Raw genomic sequence first — 20,106 nt, forward strand, 5'->3', positions numbered from 1 at the left:
GCCATTCTCCAATTGATAAATGGGCAAGGAACATGAACAGGCAGTTTTCTGCCAAAGAAATCAAAACTATTAATAAGTACATGAAAAAGTGCTCTACATCTTTTGTAATCAAAGAGATCCAAATCAAAACAACTCTAAGGTATCACCTCACACCTAGCAGATTGGTTAACATGACAGCAATGGAAAGTAATGAGTGCTGGAGGGGATGTGGCAAAGTTGGTACATTAATACATTTCTGGTGGAGTTGTGAATTAATCCAACCATTGTGGAGAGCTATTTTAAATTATGCCCAAAGGGCGCTAAAAGACTTTCTGTCCTTTGATCCAGCCATAGCACTGCTGGGTTTGTATACCGAAGAAATAATAAGAAAAAATATATGTACAAGAATATTCATATCTGCACTGTTTTTGGTGACAAAAAATTGGAAATTCTCCAATTGGGGAATGACTGAACAATTTGTGGTATATGTTGGTGATGGAATACTATTGTGCAAAAAGGAATAATAAAGTGGAGGAATTCCATGGAGACTAGAACGACCTCCAGGAAGTGATGCAGAGTGAAAAGAGCAGAACCAGGAGAACAATGTACCCAGAGAGGGATACACTGTGGTTCAATCGAATATAATGGACTTCTCCATTAATGGCAATGTAGTGTTCCTGAACAACCCAGAGGGATCTATCTACATCCAGAGGAAAAACTGTGGGAGTAGAAACACCGAAGAAAAACAACTGCTTGATTACATGGGTCGAGGGGATATGGCTGGGGATGTAGACTCTAAATGAACATCCTAGTGCAAACACCAACAACATGGAAATGTGTTCTGATCAAGGACACATGTAATACCCAGTGGAATTGCGGGTCGGCTATGGGAGAATTGGGGGGGGCAGAGAAGAATGGAAAATGATTTTTTTGTAACCAAGGAATAATGTTTGAAATTGACCAAATTAAAAATAATGTTAAATTAAAAAAAATTTTTACATAAACTAGGGGTACAGGGTCAGCTTAAAAAAATCTGATTTAAAACTAGAAGGGGTGGGGTTTCTTTTCTCCATGCTGAAAAATAACTAAGGCAGGCTGGGAAAAACCCACATGTAGTATGGGAAGGGGGGTGGCCAAAGAAATTAGGGATTCTCACCCTTACAAGGAAAAAAAAACTCATGCCTCAGAGTGGCAGGTGGGTCTGGTCATAGGCTTTCAGAGGGCTGGAGATTGTGAGGGTACAGCTCAGGCTGAATCAGGAACAGGTGGAGCTCAGTGGTCATGATGGTGCGAAAACAAATGGTCAGGCAGGTGCCCAGGCTTGAAAAAAATATATCTATTCTAGCTTTAAAATATTTGAGTATTCTATCTCTTCATGGTCAGCCAAAAATATAAAGATTAAAATTAATAATCAATATCTAAATAGTATAATTTATAAAGTTTTGTTAATAATAACTAAAGCAAAAGAACTGCCTGACTTCAGCCCAATTGCAGGTCAAAAAAAGCATGGGAGGAGCATACATCCACCTATACCAATAATGTGATCTCGCCAATGGAAGAGAGTATAGGGATCTTCGGGAAATACTAAGGACTTCTGGTGAATGAATTCAAAGGTTCAAAATCTCCATTTATACACATATAAAAAATGTTCCAAACCACTATTTTTTAATAAATACAAAGTAAAACAACTCTGAGATACTACCTCACACCTATCAGACTGGATAACATGACAAAAAAAAAGGAAATTATAATGTTTAAAAGGAGGTGGAAAATTCAAGACATTAATGCACTACTAGTTGAGCTAAGAACAAATACAATCTTTCTGGAGGGCAATCTGGAACCATGCTCAAAAGGCTATCAAATTGTGCATATCCTTTAACCCAGCAATTTCACTAGGACTAAATGCTAAAGAGATGAAGGATAAGGGAAAAGAACCAACCAGTACAAAGCTATTTATAGAAGCTCTTTTTGTGGTGAAAAAAGACCATCAGACTGAAGGTATGTCCATCAACTGGGGAAGGGTTGAACAAGTTGTGGTATATATTTGTAATGGAGTATTATTGTGCCATAAGAAATGGCATACCAAAAGATCACAAAACAAAACAAAAAAACTGGAAACACTTAAAGTGATACAAAGTGAAGTGAGTAGATGAAGGAGAATGTTGTACTCATTTATGACAATTATATATCATAATCATCTGTGAATTACTTAACTATTATCAACAAGGCAAGGATCTAGAACAACTCCAAGAGATTCATGAAAAAAAAAATTGGACACATCACCATGGAAAAAACAGTGTTCATTTATTTCCTCCAAGAACTTTTCTCTATCGTAAGTGATATTTGTTTTGTTTCACAATATGTTGAACATGGAATTGGGTATTATATGATAATATATGAACAACTCATATCATATCACTGCATTCTTTGGGAGGGATAGAAGAGAAAGAGAGAACGTGGATTATAAAATATCAGAAAATAAGTATTAAAAATATTCATTTCATAAATATCTGGATCTGTAAAAAATAATAGAACAAGGAAAACAATATATGTGAAAATTGTAGTAATATAGATTAAAATATCACTAAAAGCCATTTAATTATGATTAATTGTAATGGCCAGTCTTGGATGTAGGGATTTAATGATGATATGTACTTATTTCCTATTAATTAGGAAGAAAGAGACTAGTACTACTACTGGAATGCAGCTTATGCTGTTGGTATGTTCTTGACATTTTGATTAGGTAAAGGTGTGGGAGCTCAGCTGACACTGCCCCTTTCATTCCACCATCTTGTCAAAAGTTCTCTTCTATTTTTTTAGTTTTCTTTTTCATTATTGCTGGATATTTTATACAAAAAAGTCCTAAATTTGTGAGATGATTCAGGATATAGAGTGCTAGTCTTGGATTGAGGAAGACATAAGCCCAAATGTGCCTTACACTGGCTGTGTAACCCTGAGCAAGTCATTTAATTTCTGACTTTCTCCTCATTTATTCAGTGGGATAATAATATCACCTGTGTCCTATGTTTTGTTTATGTTAGTACATGTGTGAAAGCAAAATGAAACAATATTTGAAAAGCATTTGTCATATAATAATAATTCAAATAATAACCAATCTTCTAAATCATATGATTTGGGGTATAAATAGCTTAACTATAATAATATATTGAAAACTATCTTGCAAGAGGAATGGATATTCACCACTAGATTTTGCACTTGGATTCCATAAAACCAACTTCTAATAATAATTTAGGGATTAATTATTTTATTTCAAAAGTCACTCTCAGGAAGACAGTTAAGTGTTGCCATATATATGGTACTGGAATTAGAATAAGGAAAACCCGAGTTCAAATTCTTCCTTGGAAATTCACAACTTGAATGACCCTGGGAAAATTAATTAAGTTCTCTGTGGTTCTATTTAATCATCTATAAAATGATGGGCTGGACTCCATGGTCTCCAAGATCCCTTCCAACTTGAAATCTGTGAACCTATAGAGAGATTCTTTTAAAACATAATTCTGACTAGACAGAAAAGATTTAAAAAAAAAGTAATGTTTCTTGTGATGAAAAATCCAGCCTTATGAGTCAATTGAGAATATATCAGTCATTTTGTTCTCCACACCCCTCTATCAAGGTTGCTTGCAGGCATTTTAAACACAGTACAATTAAGTAGGATTTAGAAGGACCTGCTATTTCACACAGGGGAAAATAGGTATGCCATTTTAAATGCCCTCCACTCCCGATCTTCAACTGTATTATCAAATCTGGAATAATATATGGAACTATAAATGCCTGAAACTAGAGTGTCATCTGCACTTCAAAGTGAGAGGGGTAAAAGGAGATTGAAGTAGAAGCAGGCAGAGTTCCAGGCAAGGACTGACTCTGAATATGAACGTAGGATGATAAATCCACTTCAATCAGCCACCATGGTCAAAAAAGTTAGAGTGAATGATACTAGAACTGGAGATTGCAAAGCCCTCACTGATGAGGGAAAATGAGGTTTATGAGTGAATGACTCAGGCAAGTTCTGGCTGCCATCTACAACTAACCTAATCAATTAGATCACAGGACTTTGCATTTTTTCCACTATTTCCAATAAAAGCTATAATTTACAATACACAAATGGAAAACGTGAAAAAAATCTTGAGCTTATGTAAAATATAAAAAGGATTTTTGACAAGAAGCAGGGTTACCAGAGCATCGAAAAATTTATGGAGAAATTACTTAAGTTACAGTGATCCTAAAAAGAGAATAATAACAAACAAATCACTCAGAAACAGTGAAAATGTAAGTCAAAATAGACACTATTTATAAGAATTTGTCTTTCAGTAGAGCAGATAATGAAAACGCAATATTTTATGGGATGCTATATTCTTATAGTGCCAAGATGTAGCAAAAAAAAAAAAAGAAATGATTAGAATTTGTTGTCCTATAGTTTTCTACGGCTTGTCAACCTTGCAAAATGACTGTGCTGAGCCTTGGGCCATGACTGTGAGAAGAAAGACAACTTTTCCTGGATTCCCCTAGTCGGTCTTCAGAGAATCTGTGTCAGCAGCCTAAGAATCAACAATGAGACTGAGTTCTTGGATGCTTCCAGTGCTATACACAGATACTTCCCTCAAACCTCAAGCTCTCTTTTTGTTTACAGTTTCATGTCTGCATTGAGGAAACATTCACTCCCTCAAAGAAGTTCCCAGAGTTTAAATTCTGTCCCTTCAAGCGACGATTGCAGAAAAGTTTCCTTTATTTCTTGTATCCTACAAAATAAACACATCTCCTAAAGAGAAAGGTGCAATCATTTCTTGCTCCTTTGCCACTTTATAAGGAAGTGACTAGTCTGGCAGTATTTAGACTTCTGTCTATCAATATTTACCTGTCCATTTGCGTCCTCACAGTCTGAGAGCATATATAAAGGTTAGGAGAGTGGTAGACACGATATCAGTAGGAAGACAGAATTCTCATCACAGAATACTTTGTACTACATAGAACACCTGGGAATTACAGACTGTCTACAGTTAACTTATGGTGAAGAAGATAAATCCTCTAGAGAGATTCTTGGGTTCTAAATAAGATCTTGATACAAGGGGAATGTGAAAACCCTCTTAACACACAATTGAGGATCTTCCTTTTTTTTTGTAAACACCTTCTGTATTGGAGTTAATACTGTGCATTGCCTCCAAAGCAGAAGAAGGGCTGGGCAATCAGGGTTAAGTGACTTGACTAGGGTCACACAGCTAGAAAGTGTCTGAGGTCAAATTTGAACCCAGGACATCCTGTCTCTAGGTCTGGCTCTCAATCCACCAAGCCACCCAGCAGCTCCCTCGTTGAGGTTCTTCTGAACATAACCTATTCCAACTGACGCACAAAAGTGACAATTATATTATGTCTTATAACTATGACAGATGTTAGAAATAATGGAATTTCCACACTCTTAATTTAGAGATGATGGTATTGAGATTCGAAAAAATTAATTTAATCAATCCAATAGAAAAGGGCCCTTATTTCAGAAATCAGGGCAGGAAAAAACTATAGATAATGCTAATTCAGAGAATAGGATTAGTTAAAAATATTGGAATAAAACCGTATAAATTTAGAGCTAGAGAGGACCTTTCAGGTCATCTAATCTAACATTTATTTTTTAGATGAGAAAAACAAGACTCAGAGATGTTAAGTGACTTGCTGCTGGGGATCCATTTCAACTCTGCCTTGAGGGTTAAAGGTAGGAATAGGTTGTAAAATTCATGATTCAAAAAGCATTTGTAGCAATGGAATCCCCATTAAGAACATAGGTAATACAAAAATAGGGCAAATGCATGTAAATCAAAATATATATGTATATATACAATATATGTATTATATATAATAGATCCATATGCCCATTTACCTACAAATATCCATAAACATCCATAGATGCATTCTTGCATGTAAAGCAAGCTTTGAAACCCATTTGCATGGAATTTTCTTCAATGGTTAATTCTTTATGTCTAAGTGAAGGACAGAATTGGAGAGAGCTGAGAAGAGAAATCTTAGACTTCTAGTTTCTAGCTTCAAAGAGAGAAGACACATAGTTCCAGACTCTTTTCAGCCCCCTAAAGAGAAAGAAAGATGTCAACATGTAGTGGAGACAGCAATTCAATTTTGTATTTCTCTATAGTTTGCCATAATAGAGACTTTGGGGAATTTTCTCTCAGGTGAAATCTGGGAATATTGGTTGATATTTCATTCCCAATGTTAGAACTCATTCACTATGTGTGTTCTCTGACAAATTTTCATTTGCATATATTCTATGATTTCTCTTTGTTATTGTTTGAATAAATGTATTTGTTATTTGTCATGTTTTTTCTCAAAAAAGCTGACATTGGGTGGAAAAGTGTCGACTTGGATATATATCTTGGGAAAGTCCTTCATTTTAATTAATAGTGATCAGGAGCTAAGCTTGAAATTAAAAAAAGAAATCCTCCTCACTGATATTTAAAGGAACAGACAGATACAATTCCAGCCTTGTACCCTTTCTGTGAAGAGAGCAGAGTGACCAGCCTCTGCCCCCAACCTCCTTCTTCAGCTCCATCCAGATTTATATTCATGTCGGATAGAGTTCTCGATCTCTCTCTCTCAATTATATTAGCCATAATATTACCTAATATATATAGCATATATTATAATCATAAATGGTTAGCTAGAATAAACACACATTTATACATATAGGGCACAATATACATGTGTGTATACATGTGTATATATTCACACCTACATAATTAATTTTAAGGTTATAGAAACATGTGTTTATTTACATATGCAAATGCACATGCATAAATGAATGCATACAAATATCTGTTGGCATGCACACACATGTTTTATTTGTATATATTTTATGAACATATACATATTAACATATATGCATGTGTGTTCTTTAAGTGATTGGCTAAAATTATAAAACCTATCTTTTGGAAACTGAGAAATCCAGTATAAATTAGAGCTATGAAGCAGAATAAAATATCTCTTCACACCAGATCGACTTTGTTCAGTGATGATTGCATTAGTTACCAATCCAGAAAAGCTCTTACAAATGAGGAACCTAGAACTCTGTTTATTAATGCATATCCTTATTAAGTGTTTCTATCCTTGATTTTATTACCCAGTAAAATAATAATAATAATAATAATAAACTGTATATATGTGTCTATAGACATACATAAATAGATTTAAATTTCACTATCTGCTTCATTGACTCTATGTGACACGCAATTCTGCCCTATCACTTTAGGACTAGCACGTATCTGGCTCAGAACACTTGCCACAGGTCATACCACTGAAGTAACTGGCATAGTAGGAACTCATTCCAAAGATATCTCAGTACAAATCTAGAACTATTCTTTCTACTAAAGCATACTATCCTAATAATACAAATTTTAATTTTATATTACTAAAAATTGCATTTGTATGACTTAATCTCCACACTATCCATGGACATCATTACATCAGAGACATGAGATTTCGCTCTCAACTACAACTGTCTGTTACTTGTCATCTTAGAGTTTGCTTAATCTCAGAGAGGTTAAGTTATTTCATCCAAGGTCACCCATGTAGTAGCAAAGGAGGTATTCCTGACTAAAAAATACTACTTTTAACATCAAATCATGCTGGTTACCTTGACAGATATATGACGAAAAAAAAATAAACAAAGTAAGGTAAACAAAGGCAATGTGAATTCATTGTTGCTCAGCCATTTGAGTCATCTCTAGTTCTTCCTACTTCATTTGGGGTTTTCTTGGCAAAAAAATATTAGAAGAATTTACTATTTCCTTCTCTGGTTCATTTTACAAATGAGGAAACTGAGGTAATGTCTGAGGCCAGTTTTGAACCCTGGAAAATTAGTGTACTTGACTCTAGACCTGGCACTTTATCAACTAAGCCGCCTAGCCATACTATTTCCTACTGTTCCAATATCAAGTGCATTTTCACCCCAAATACATAATTCTAATTGTTTTGGAGACATGCCTAGAGTAAATGTCATAGGAGAAAATTTGAACAAAACAAAAAGAAAAGATATTTAGGCTAGAGAAGAGAAGGCTCGGAGGGCACAGGACAGCTGTCTCTAAGTGGTCTGAAGGGCTGTCAAGTGGAGGAGGGATTTGATTTGTTCTGCTTGGACAGGAGTAAGTTTCAAAAGAGAAAATTTAAACTTGATAGGAAGAAAAGGAAGTGAAACTAAAAAGAAATTCCCACTAAGAATTAGAAAAATCTAAAAGTAGAATGTCATGTTTTGAGACCTGATGGTTCCCTTTCATTGAAGGTTTTATCCAGCAGAGATTGGGTCACCAGTTGTCAGTTATATGTGCTTTAGTGGTCCTTCAGGGCATCAGTTAGATTGCATAGTGTGGAAGGGAAAATGGAGAGAAAGGTAGGGAAAGGATGGGAAGGAAGGTAGCTGGGTCACCCCGGAAATTGACCAGGTTTTCTTAACTATAACCAGGCTTGTTAATTAAATTAAATCAAGTCAGACTTCAGGGATTTTTAGATAGGTTTATTTCGGCTAGAAAAGAAAAGTAGGGGAAAGCTAGAGAAAAGCTGAATTCCGGCCCCTATGCTGGGACCAAAGGCTCTTTCTCTGGAAAAGTCACTCTGTGGGAAAAGGGCAATCAGGGGCAAAAGGCTGTCCGGGGCAAAAGGCTCTTCTCAGGGAAAAGGGCCCCCAAACCTGCACTTCTTTCTTCTTTTATATCTTCTCAGACACCTCCCACAGAGGAAGTGGGAGGTGTCTGAGGAAGCTGAAGTAGACAGCCCTGGGAGATGTAGTCTCCCAGGGTTTAGAGCCATTCCAAAATGCACAATAGTCACCAAGGTCCTTCCTTTTTTTAATTTAAAATTCTGATTCTCATCTTTTTATTATCAAGCACTAATTTTTAAAAGTGCTCAATTAATATAAATGTTCCCTAATATATCCTAGGTTTTAGTGTTCTTTCCTCAGAAAATCCTGAATATGCATCTCTTTACTGATTGCAACCCTCCACCCCTCCACCCTAAGCTAAATTAGAAACTATAGCAAGACAGAAAGTGTTTCTTCATTGTTTTCATAATTTTTTTTCCGGATAACATGTCAATATAATTTCTTAATAGTCATTTGCTAATATTTGGCAATTTACATGCTCTCTCTCCTCAATTCTCCCCAAGAAGGCAGGTAATATAAATTGTGCATATATTAACTTATAATGCATATTTTCATGTTCTTCATGTTATGAAAGATACATATTGCTTTCACTAGACTAAAATTCATGGGGGGAGGGGGGGGAATGAAGTAATTTTGGTACATTTCAATTTCCATTCAAACACTGACTTTGTTCCTCCTATGGTGAGAGAGCTCTTTTTTGTCATGAGTATCTTGGATCCACATCCTGTTGTTAAGCCATTCACAGTGATCATCATACATTAGTGTTGCTACTCTATACAGACTTCTCCTGCTTCTGCTTGCTTCATCTTGCATCAATTCATATAAGTCTTTCCAGGCATTGTGTGTGTCTGTGTGTGATCCTTTGTCATTACTAATGACATAATAGTATTTCTTTATAAGTTTATACTACAACTTGTTCAACATTCCCCAGTTGCTGAACATCTCTTCAGTTTCCATTTCTTTGCCATCACAAACACAGACAAAAAAAAATCTTGCTATAAATACTTTTGTACAGGGAGGTTCTTTTCCCCTATTTTTCATATCTTTAGGATTCAGCCCTTGTATAGTATTGTCGGGGCATCAAAGGGTATGCACAGGTTAATGGCCCTTTGAGCATTGTTTCATATAGCTCTCCAGAATAGGGTATCCATTCTCAGCTACACCAGCACTGTATCAGTATCTCAATTGTCTGTTTTTTTAGTGGAGATAAGGGAGGTTTCACAGGGGTTGTTTATTTTATTTTCTCTTTGCATCCTGAGAACTTAGAATAGTGTAGAATACATAATATATATTTTTTAAATTTTAATATTTTATTTTTTCCTCATTGAATGTAAAAACAATCTTTAACATGTTTTAATTTGAGTTCCAATTTTTTTTTCTCTTCTTCCTTTCCCTCCCCACTCCTTGAGATGGCAAGTAATTTTATATATTTTATGTAAGACACAAAACATATTTCAGTATTAATAATGTTGAGAAATAAAACATAGACTCTCCAAAAGAAGAAAATTAAGAAAATTTTAAAAATATTGTTTTTTTAAAAGGAATATCAGTGTACAAATTCTGAAGACAGTGGAATTAAAGCATTCACTTCTAAAACTCTGAAGGAAAATGTAAAATTAACACAAACCCAAGAAGAGTTTCAGAAGAGCTTTAAAAAGTCTCTAAAAACCAAATGAGAGGGGTTGAGGAAGAACTGAGAAAATAAGCAAGAATATATAGAAAATTATGAAAGAAAGATCAACCAATTAGAAAGAAGAAATGCAACCAACCCCACCCAAAATAATCCATTAAAAATTAAATTGAGCTAGAGGAAGCTGATAAATTCTTAAGAGAACAAAAGATAATCAAACTAAATTTACAAATGGAAGGTGGGAAACATTTCCAAAACAATTGACTTGTACAACATATTGAGAAAATACAACACAAGATTTCATGGACTACCTGAAAAATATGCTCAGTAAAAGAGGTTAAATAATATGCTTCAAACAAGAAAGAAATGGTCATTGAAAGAAATAAAAGACTGAAATATTCTTTGGGGAAGGGATCTTTCAAAATGTACCCTTTAATACTGCAAACACAGCAGTAGATTGGAAGAGCAACAAGGGCTCATGAATCCCCAAATTCACTTTCCCAGAAACATATTTGATGCAGGAGGCTAGTGGGGCTCACGAATGCTCCTTCTACCCATAATCTCCAGCTCTGAGCCAATAAGTCTGAGGCAGAATAGATTGGAAGAGGGAAAAATGGTATGAAAAGAAGGACTGCAGTAATTGATGGATGAAAATTCTGATTTACCAACCCTAGACTCATGTGCTTAAGGGACCTGATTCCCCATAGACCAACATACAATAAAGAGAAAAAAAATGTTCAGAGACCCCAGGCAGAGCTATGGGCTTGAGGTAAGCTCTTGTTTCCTAATATTTCAGACCAAGCTTCGAGACATACAAATAAGATAAGGAAGGACAGTATTGTGGTGAGAAAGAAGGAAAAGAAGCAGGGGGCTTCCCCTGGCAAGTCTCGGGGTGAAAGTCTGGAAAAGGCTGGAATAGATGAGTCAGATTCAGGAGCTTTCTTCCTTGCCATCAAGGTGATGAAGTCATAAATAGATATCTGTGACATTCCCTTGCAAAGACTGAGTCAAAGTAAGCCATTGAGGTATACTGCAGAAGCCAGGGTTATAGGCAGCCCCCAACCAAATCTTTGCATAGGTTCTGATTGGCCATTGCTGTTTGTATCCAGTTGACCAAAATTCAAGGGCCCTGGTTGCTGGTCAAGGCCATGGTGAAGTGGTATTCCATTATTTCTCCAAGTGGCGGTAGATGATGCTCTCACCCCAATCTGGAATTCTGATTATGAGGCTGATGTCATTATTTACAATACTGATGACAGCATCCAGGACATTGTACAGAGAATCTAGATGTCTTTCCTTCATAACTTTCATGGCATTTTTCAACAGCTTTGGAAGCATTAGGATGAAGAGGAATCAGGCAGCCAAATGACCATGGGTTTGAACTCAAGAGTCATTCCCATATTTGTTTTTACACAGCCTCCTGGAAAAGTCCACTCACTTTTCAATGATCTTCTTTAGGGATAATTGAGTAGAGATGATCCCTACAAAGTCAAATTTGTCTTCATGTAAGGCCAGATGATGAGTTGCCAACATATGAATCCACAACCATGAAGTCAGTGTCTTGTCCAAGAAATATCAGACCAAATTCTGATCATGGACCTGCTTTTAGAATTCCTGAAGCTCTTCCTTTAGAAGAGTTACCACATCTTTGTGATCATCCAGACCAAATGATAAATACTTGGCCACAGATAACTTATCCTTTATTGTTTTAAATTCACTAAGTTTCTGGAAGGCTTGGATATAAATTTCATGCTGAAAAGAAGAGAAATGTTAAAATAAAACAAAGGGAAGATTAGAGGGGGAACTAATGACAGCTTCACTTTCAAATGTTCTCAGAGAAAAGATAAATACTGAATGAAAAATTTGATATACAAGAATGATAAGAAACATAAGATGATAATATAAAAGACTAATTATAAAGGATTTAAAAATGAAAATACTTAATTCTAATATGGGAAAAGGGTATGTTGAAAATTTAAGAATATCATTAGTTGTTTAGTTTGAAGGAGCATTTATATTAATAAATAGAAGCTTTGAAGTCAAATTGAATATAATAGAATGAATTAAAAATAAAATAAAATTGGATAGAGAGGCATAAATTAGAACAGAATGTTCTAGAGAATGGAGGGTGGTAATATTAGTACATTATTTTCATTAGATCAGGGTAAAAGAGGAGATAAAGCATGAATATAGAAGAGTAAATTTTTTTCTTAACTCATAAGGAGAAAAAAGGGAGAGAGATAAAGATTAAAAGAGGGAATTGTAGAGGGACATTTAGGTTTAGAACAAAGAGAGTAAGAGGACAAGATGGGAGGGAATTACAGAGGTCATTAATATTAACAAATAAAAGGGTAAGAGAAGGATTAGGGAGGAATATATAGAAGGGTAAATAGATTAGGGACTACTAAGGTAAGCAAAAGAGAAAAGGAAAGGAACCTTAAAAGGATGGAGGAAGAAAATATGGAAGGGATCAAAGAAGCAGTGGGAATTAGTAAAGTAGCAGTTACAGGAAAATTAGATTTCTGAAAAAGAATAAAATAAAAAGAAAGACAAAGAAAAATAATGAAAAAAATAGAATGGAGTGAAATCCACAAGTAATAATTATAAATTTAAATGTGAATGGGATGAATTCACCCACAAAATGGAAACTGATAGCAGAATGGATTAAAAATGGAAACATTACACAATGGATTAAAATTTAAACCCAATATATGATGTTTACAAGAAACACATTTAAAAATGAATGATATACACTGAATAAAATATTGAGGAGTAGAATATATTATGCTTTAGCTGACAAAAAAAAATAGCAAGGGTCATAATAATGATTTTAGACAAATTTAAAGCAGAAATAGATATAATTAAAAGAGAAATGATGCAATATATTATATTTAAAAGTACCATAATGAGGCTTTATAAGTACTAAACAATTATGAACCAAAGACTATAGTATCCATATATTTGAAAGAAAGACTAAAGCAATAGCGTTAGAAATGATATTTTTAAAAAAACCTATAATAGTGGGGCATTTAAAACTTCTCTCAGAAATAGATATATCTAACAATAAATAAATAAATCCTAAATCAAAAAGATATAATAGCTATATTGAGAGAACTACATATGATAGATATGTGGGGATAGAAATATACTTTTTCTCAAAAGCAAATGGTACTTTTTACAAACATTAATAGTATATCAAGGCAAAAAAACCTATAGTTCAATGCAGAAAACCAGAAATATTAAATGTATCCTTTTCAGTTCATAAAACAAAAAAAATCTATATTTTAAAAGGGATTTGGGGATCAGAATAAAATTAATTAAATTTGTGTGAAGTGAATTAATCATGGGACAAATCACTTAAATAATAATAATTGTTATTAGCACTGTTATTGTTATTTAAAAAATAAATATGGCCCAAGAGGTTGTGGTTTATCTAAGGTAAGACAAGTAATAAGAGAAATAGCCAGGATTTGAACCCTGCTCTCATTTGATTAAAAATTCAATAATCTTTTTACTTGTATATATTGCTTCTGAAAAAGTAGAATCTTTTCCTTATTCTATCTGAAAAGGTCAATATGAAGGTAAAACCAAGTTTAGTTATAATAGTATATCTCAGAAAAATATATGGGAGACATTTATTAGAAACAAAATATCTCATATTTTTAAAGGAAATACTCCAAAGTAAATAGACTGCCCTTTAAAATATGTTATCATGGATTTATTTCAAACAGAACAGTGGTATTTTATGTTATCTGAATTATTAAAGATGATCTCGATTTCCATCCAGATTATTATATCATGGATATAAATTAGTGATATTAAAATAAGTTCATTAAACAGGATTCAGCATTCATTGCTAGAAGGTATTAATCAGCATCTCATACTAGAGATAAAAAACCAAATTCAAAATAAATTTCCCTGTCAAAAGTCACAAAGACAGTAAATAGCAAGGGCAGAAATCAAATAGAAATCTGCTTCCAAATCCTCTGGCTGCTCCTTTTACTCATTACACCATAATTTACTCAACAAATGAATATTTCTTTTGTCCATATCTTAGTATTCCAAAATTGTCAGGTCTCAAATTAAAGGTTGTTCTTTTTCTTATAAAAACTTTGCAGGTATTGTCCCTTAGCATATTATTATGCAACTTTCCTTCTCTAATAATATTATTAACCACTTCTAATTCAGCTATTAAATGTTTTCAAAGTTTTCAATAGAGGGTAGACCCATAAGTAAGAGTTGCAGGAACAAACCCTTGTATTGCCCCTATATTCATAGTACCACACACATAGTAAGTGCTCCATATTGAAATATATTGAATTTTAAGAATATAGGGCCAAAGTAGAGAAAGGTTGACTAGTTGAGAGTGGGGAAAATATGCTACTGAAATCACTCTTTTAACTTCATGGGAAAGAGGTGTAAGATTACTTTGGGATACTGGTGACAGCCCAAACCCTCACTGGCATTGTTCTCTTCTAAACAGCATTTATTTTTATTATTCATAGTTGTCTTACTATTATTTAGCACTGGCATCCCAGTTTTTTTAATGGATTTCGTATCCTTCCATGTGTTTTATAAATCAATAGGAGTACTTTGCAGGGAAAACATTTTACACACTTGCCACTTTGAAAAGATGACACATTATTCCTTAAGCAGCCCATTTACCTTTCTCCACTTGGTTAAAAACTAAATGCCACTTTAATGAACAAAACCGTCAGGCTAAAATATGCCTGTTTTGACATTTCTGCTTTCCAAGTCCAGTAAATCAAAGTTTTCTTATGTGAAATATCAAAATAATAATAAATCCTTCTGTGTACTAAAATCCTCAGTGTGAACACTCTTCACCCATTTCAGGCAAGCAGCCAGTAAGGGGAGCAGAAGAGAAATGCAAGCCTTGAAATTCCATTAAACCCTTATAGAAACCATTGAATTACAATTCAATATTTTACAGTTCTTGGAACCCAAGTTTTTCAGGTGGGGGATTTTCTTCCTCCTTGTGGTTGTATCTTTGCAATTCAGAAGAGCCTCAGGAACCCACAAAGGGGAATCACAGAATGAGTTATACTGGCTAACATGGGTAAGTCAGGCTTGCATATTGAAAAGCTACACCTGAAATACTGGTACCAAGGAAAAAAATTAAAGGTGAAAAAAAAAACCTGGAGTTGTTATTGAAATACAGAATATGTGATAATTTTAAAAGCACATTAGAAAGGATTCATTTTTACTTTAATTAGAATGCTATGATTAAATTCTATACTGACATTTTTTAAAAAGTAAAAGGAATAAATAACAAGAAAATCTGAGTATAAATCTATGATTCATATATCAAAGTGTAGGCATATGGGAAGAGTTGAGTTGCTGCAACTGGTATAAGAAAGAAAGAACTCCCAATGGAATAATGGTGGCTACTTGGACTGAGACAGAAGAGCAGGTGGTTTGCCCCTTATTTTGCAAGTGAAAGTGACAACAGAAAGATGGGGTTATATTTGAGACTCAAATGTATCTCTTCCGGAGAAACTGTTGGATTAAACTGACTGTTATAAAGTTGGAAGCAGTATGAGATAAACTAGAAAGGTGGAGAAAAAGAATGTCCTGCCTCCCAGCTTTCTTGCCTTCTTTATTGCCTGGGAAGTTTAGGTAAAGATTTAACCTGTTGGGGAGGAAACCTTTTATGGAAGAACTCTCTCAAACCAGATAGTAACCGAGGAAAGTGAAGGAAGGGTGTTGTAAGAAGGCAGGGTGATATAGCAGAAAGAGTACTAACTCTGAAGCTGGAAGACTAGGGCTCAAATCTCATCTGAGGTATGTCCTTTGTGACCCTGGACAAGACACTTGATTTCTTGAGGCCTCAGTTTTCTAAAATCTGTGAAATGAGTGATTGGAATGGACGGCCCTTACATCTTTTCTAGGTATTGATCAATGATACTTACATTGACTTGGGAACTAGTTGATAACTCATTAAAGAGTGATTTTTTTTTTTACTTTCTTTCTCAATTAACCGTAACAGTGAAGACTTTCATATACATGCTCCCAGGTTTTCTAGTTAGAATTTAGGAACCATGAGAATAAGAATAAGTGAGAAAAACCCTGCCCTCATATACTCACAACCTTTTATTTTATATAAGCTTATGACAAAAATATTGCACATGCATTTTTAAACAATTTCATAACTGATAATCAGTTTTTTGGGTTTTTTTTACATTTTCTTATGAATTTAGCTCATCTTATTTCACTAATTTTCTGCCACACAATTTTCAAATTTTTCTTTTATATGATAAAGCATGTGACCTAAGCAATATAGAAATTTAGCAATATAAATGGAATCCTCTTTAAATCCTGCGTACTTATCACATCTTTAAAAACATTCTCCATTCACTTCCAAAAGCACTAAAATCAAAAGCAGTTCTATTCAGTTAAATCAGGTTATACTTTAAAAATATATACACATATATAATTTATTTATATTTATCTATATATTCTATGATCTAATACAAACGATGTTGGCAAAAAAGGGAGTTAAATATTAATCAACTAAAGGGTGTGCTTGTCTTTTCTTTCTTCCTATTGTTGTTAAAATCCTATCTTTGCCAAATACCAGGATTCACTAGAACCAGAAGTAATCTGCTGTGAATAACTTCACTAAACAAAGAGGAGAATTCAAATCAGGTATTCACTATCTGTTTAAGCCTGGACAAATCACTGATATTCTAGGGAAATTGGTTTCTTTATCTGTAAAATAGAGATATCATTAATATATTCAGTAATTGTAAGCTGAGGTACGTAATTTGAGCATCAACAGTGTGGTGTATAACTTAATTTAGCAGATCAAACTGGTCACCTCAGTAAGGCCAACAATCCCAGTTAGAAATGTGTGGGGAGGGGGAGGTACCCATTACTGATGCCCAAGAAAGGAAGGGTTCTGGGCAGTTTTGGAAACATTCAATTGTTATGCTAGGAAAAGTGACCTGGCATTCAGGTGTAGCTAATCTTGCCCTCCTCTGGCAATTAAGGAATGTGAACCATTTCATAGGATACATCTAGCTCTTGTAATCTTTTCTAGAGGACTAGGAACAGCAGGTTTGCCAGCTTTTTGAGGGATGTTAAACATCCCCTGATTTCACACTGTCTGAGAAGGACAAACTCCACATCTTTTGGGAGGTGGTACCAGGTTAAGCTGGTCACAAAACAAACAGATGTCCCAAAGGCTAAGGACATGAGAGATAACAATAATCCCTTTCCACCACATCTTTATATTAATTTGAGGGGAAAACTGCATTTCTGAAGGGGGTGAGTTCAGGCAGATGCTCACTCAGTTATAAAAATCAATACAGCATAAAATCAATTACATTGTAAAATCAGGAGTCATATTAATTTTATCTTTTCACAGAGATAATACGGATGATCTTAGCCTCAACTGAAAACTTCATGTAAATGTAGTGTGAAGCAAGTACTTTGTAATGCTTAAAGCATTATAGAAAGTAATGTATTATCATTCATCTAATTTAAGAGATTACATTAATAATTAATGATATTGACAGACCACGGGACCTTGAAGATAGTTGTTTTAATTTATTATTTTTAATATTCATTTGTCAAAAATGCACCCCTATGATTGAAAGCACCGATATTCTTCTTTCACCCTGGAAAAGGGATCCTAAACCGAAAAAAAGACAGTGCAACAGATTCTTGTACTTAATGCCAGCAAAGGAATCCTTGTAACCTCTCTCAGACCAGTTATCTACCCCTTTATGGTCTGCGGGCTGAGGACTCACAAAGCTGCCGCTACTGCTACGGTCACTTTCCTGGAAGCAGGCTGATGTGATTGGTGGTCTTGCTGTTCCTGGGACCAGCATTTCACTTCAGGCCAATCGCCACCCTAGTGGGGCAGACCTTTTCCTACTAGGAAAAAAATGCCATCTCTGACCTTTTGTGGGTTCTGCCACTTCAAAATTTGAGCTGAGGCGTTATTTTTAAAAAGTGGTTTGGAGGAGGATATTGGAAGATTTCAGCCGATTGCTGCCTGTGCTCCGCCATCTTGATTCCACCTCCTGCTCCCAGAGGTCAGCCTTTTAACATTATAATTTATTTCCCAATCACTTTCTTCCTTTTTATTGGAGTCCTGCATGCTACCAACGAAGGAACAACTATTTGCCCAAAGCTGTGGAGTCCATACTTGCTCACAGCTGCCAGATATGACTACAGCTAATTCAAGACATCTCCCGTCTTACCCATGATCCTCACTGGTGCTTGCAAAGGATGTAGTGATTGGTCGTGGTGATCAAGAGAATTTGGAATGAGAGCATTGAAGTTAGAGATTGAGTAAAGGTAGAGAACAGATATCTGTACAAAAATGAGAAGGGTATCTGCAGGATAAATGAGAGCTAATTTGTCATCTGGGAGGGAGCAGGAGATTAGGAAGATGTGGTTTGTGTAGCAGGAACAAGTAAATGGAGTTAATTGGGATGGTGGGTTGAATAAGTCAGGTGAACTGATTAAATGTGAGTTAATCCTGGAATCTACAACCTCATGGGCTTTGAAGAGAGTCATAACAGGAAGATTAGGCTATGCTCTTTCTCTTAATGCCTATTCCTCATCCGTCTCCAGCAATACCAATATTTGGAGGCTATTAGGAGAAAATTTATATCTCACAAATGATAAGTTTTTGAGTAGATCCTATGTCCACAAAAGAAAAGGAAACAGGAATGGAGGGTTTGAGGTAAAGGGAACCTAAAGCTAAAGAAATGAGAGATGCATAATTGAGCATAAAAAAGTTCCTAAATTTTTATTATTTTCCTCTTCTATTTCTCAGCAATGATATATGCCTCTATTTTGGGAATCCCACCCATTTAAATGAGCAAATATTTTTTTCAGTGCCATTATATAAAGGGTACTGCATTATGTACTTAAGGAATGAAAAAAAATGTAAATACAACTCAAGGTGTCTTTCTGCATTTTATATAACTGATAGATAGATGATAGATAGATAGATAGATAGATAGATAGATGATAGATAGATAGATAGATAGATAGATAGATAGATAGATAGATAGATAGATAGAATTCTTACATTGCCCTCATTTCTTAATGTGTCTCTTCCTCTCCCTTCCACAGAGAAATTATTTCTTTTAACAAAAAATAAGGAAGAGAGAAGGCAATTCAGCAATGGAACCAATACCAAACCTACCATACCATACAATACAATGTTCTTCATCCTTGGTCTCCAACTTTGTCTAAGAGGGGGGTGGAAGGAGGTACATGTTCTGTTTCATTTTTCTCATCTGTAAAATAAGAATAATTTCACCCACTTCACGGAGTTGTGTGATCAAATAAGATAATATATGCAAAGTGCTTTATAAAGCTTAAATAAATGGTTGCTATTATTTTATTTTATTGAATGCCCTTATAAATCCAGAAGCATATTTCTCCTAGGACCTTTCCAGACATCTTTGTTTTGTGTCTCATGTTAAAGGGATCTGAATAGACTATATAACCATTTTCTTTCTAAATTTTAATGACATTATTTTACAAATATATTAATCAAAAAAAATCCAATTTTTGACTGAAATAAAACATGTTGATACATAATCCGGAATTAACTGTGAGTAGGCAGTTTATTGTGGAAAATCCATTAGATTAGTGTCAGGGTTCTGGGTTCTACTTCCCATTGTGTTTCTAGGTTTCTGTATGACTTTGGGCATGCCACTTTACCACTGTGAGTCTTGCTAAGTGATTTACATAGGTCATAGAGGAAGAGAGGAAAAACTGGTGCTGAAATGGGAGCCTTCTGCTTTTCATCTCCTCTAGCCCTGGACAAGAAGGAAGTCAGCTC

At 34.8% G+C, this 20,106-nt stretch overlaps 1 pseudogene; it reads right to left on the bottom strand.

Annotated features, from left to right (window-relative positions):
* Window positions 1-11,207: 11,207 nt before the first annotated feature.
* LOC100617725 (3-methyl-2-oxobutanoate dehydrogenase [lipoamide] kinase, mitochondrial-like) lies at window positions 11,208-18,130 on the bottom strand (annotated as a pseudogene).
* Between the last annotated feature and the right edge of the window lie 1,976 nt (window positions 18,131-20,106).

The sequence above is a fragment of the Monodelphis domestica genome, chromosome 6 (assembly GCF_027887165.1).
Source record: "Monodelphis domestica isolate mMonDom1 chromosome 6, mMonDom1.pri, whole genome shotgun sequence".
Lineage (NCBI taxonomy): Eukaryota > Metazoa > Chordata > Mammalia > Didelphimorphia > Didelphidae > Monodelphis > Monodelphis domestica.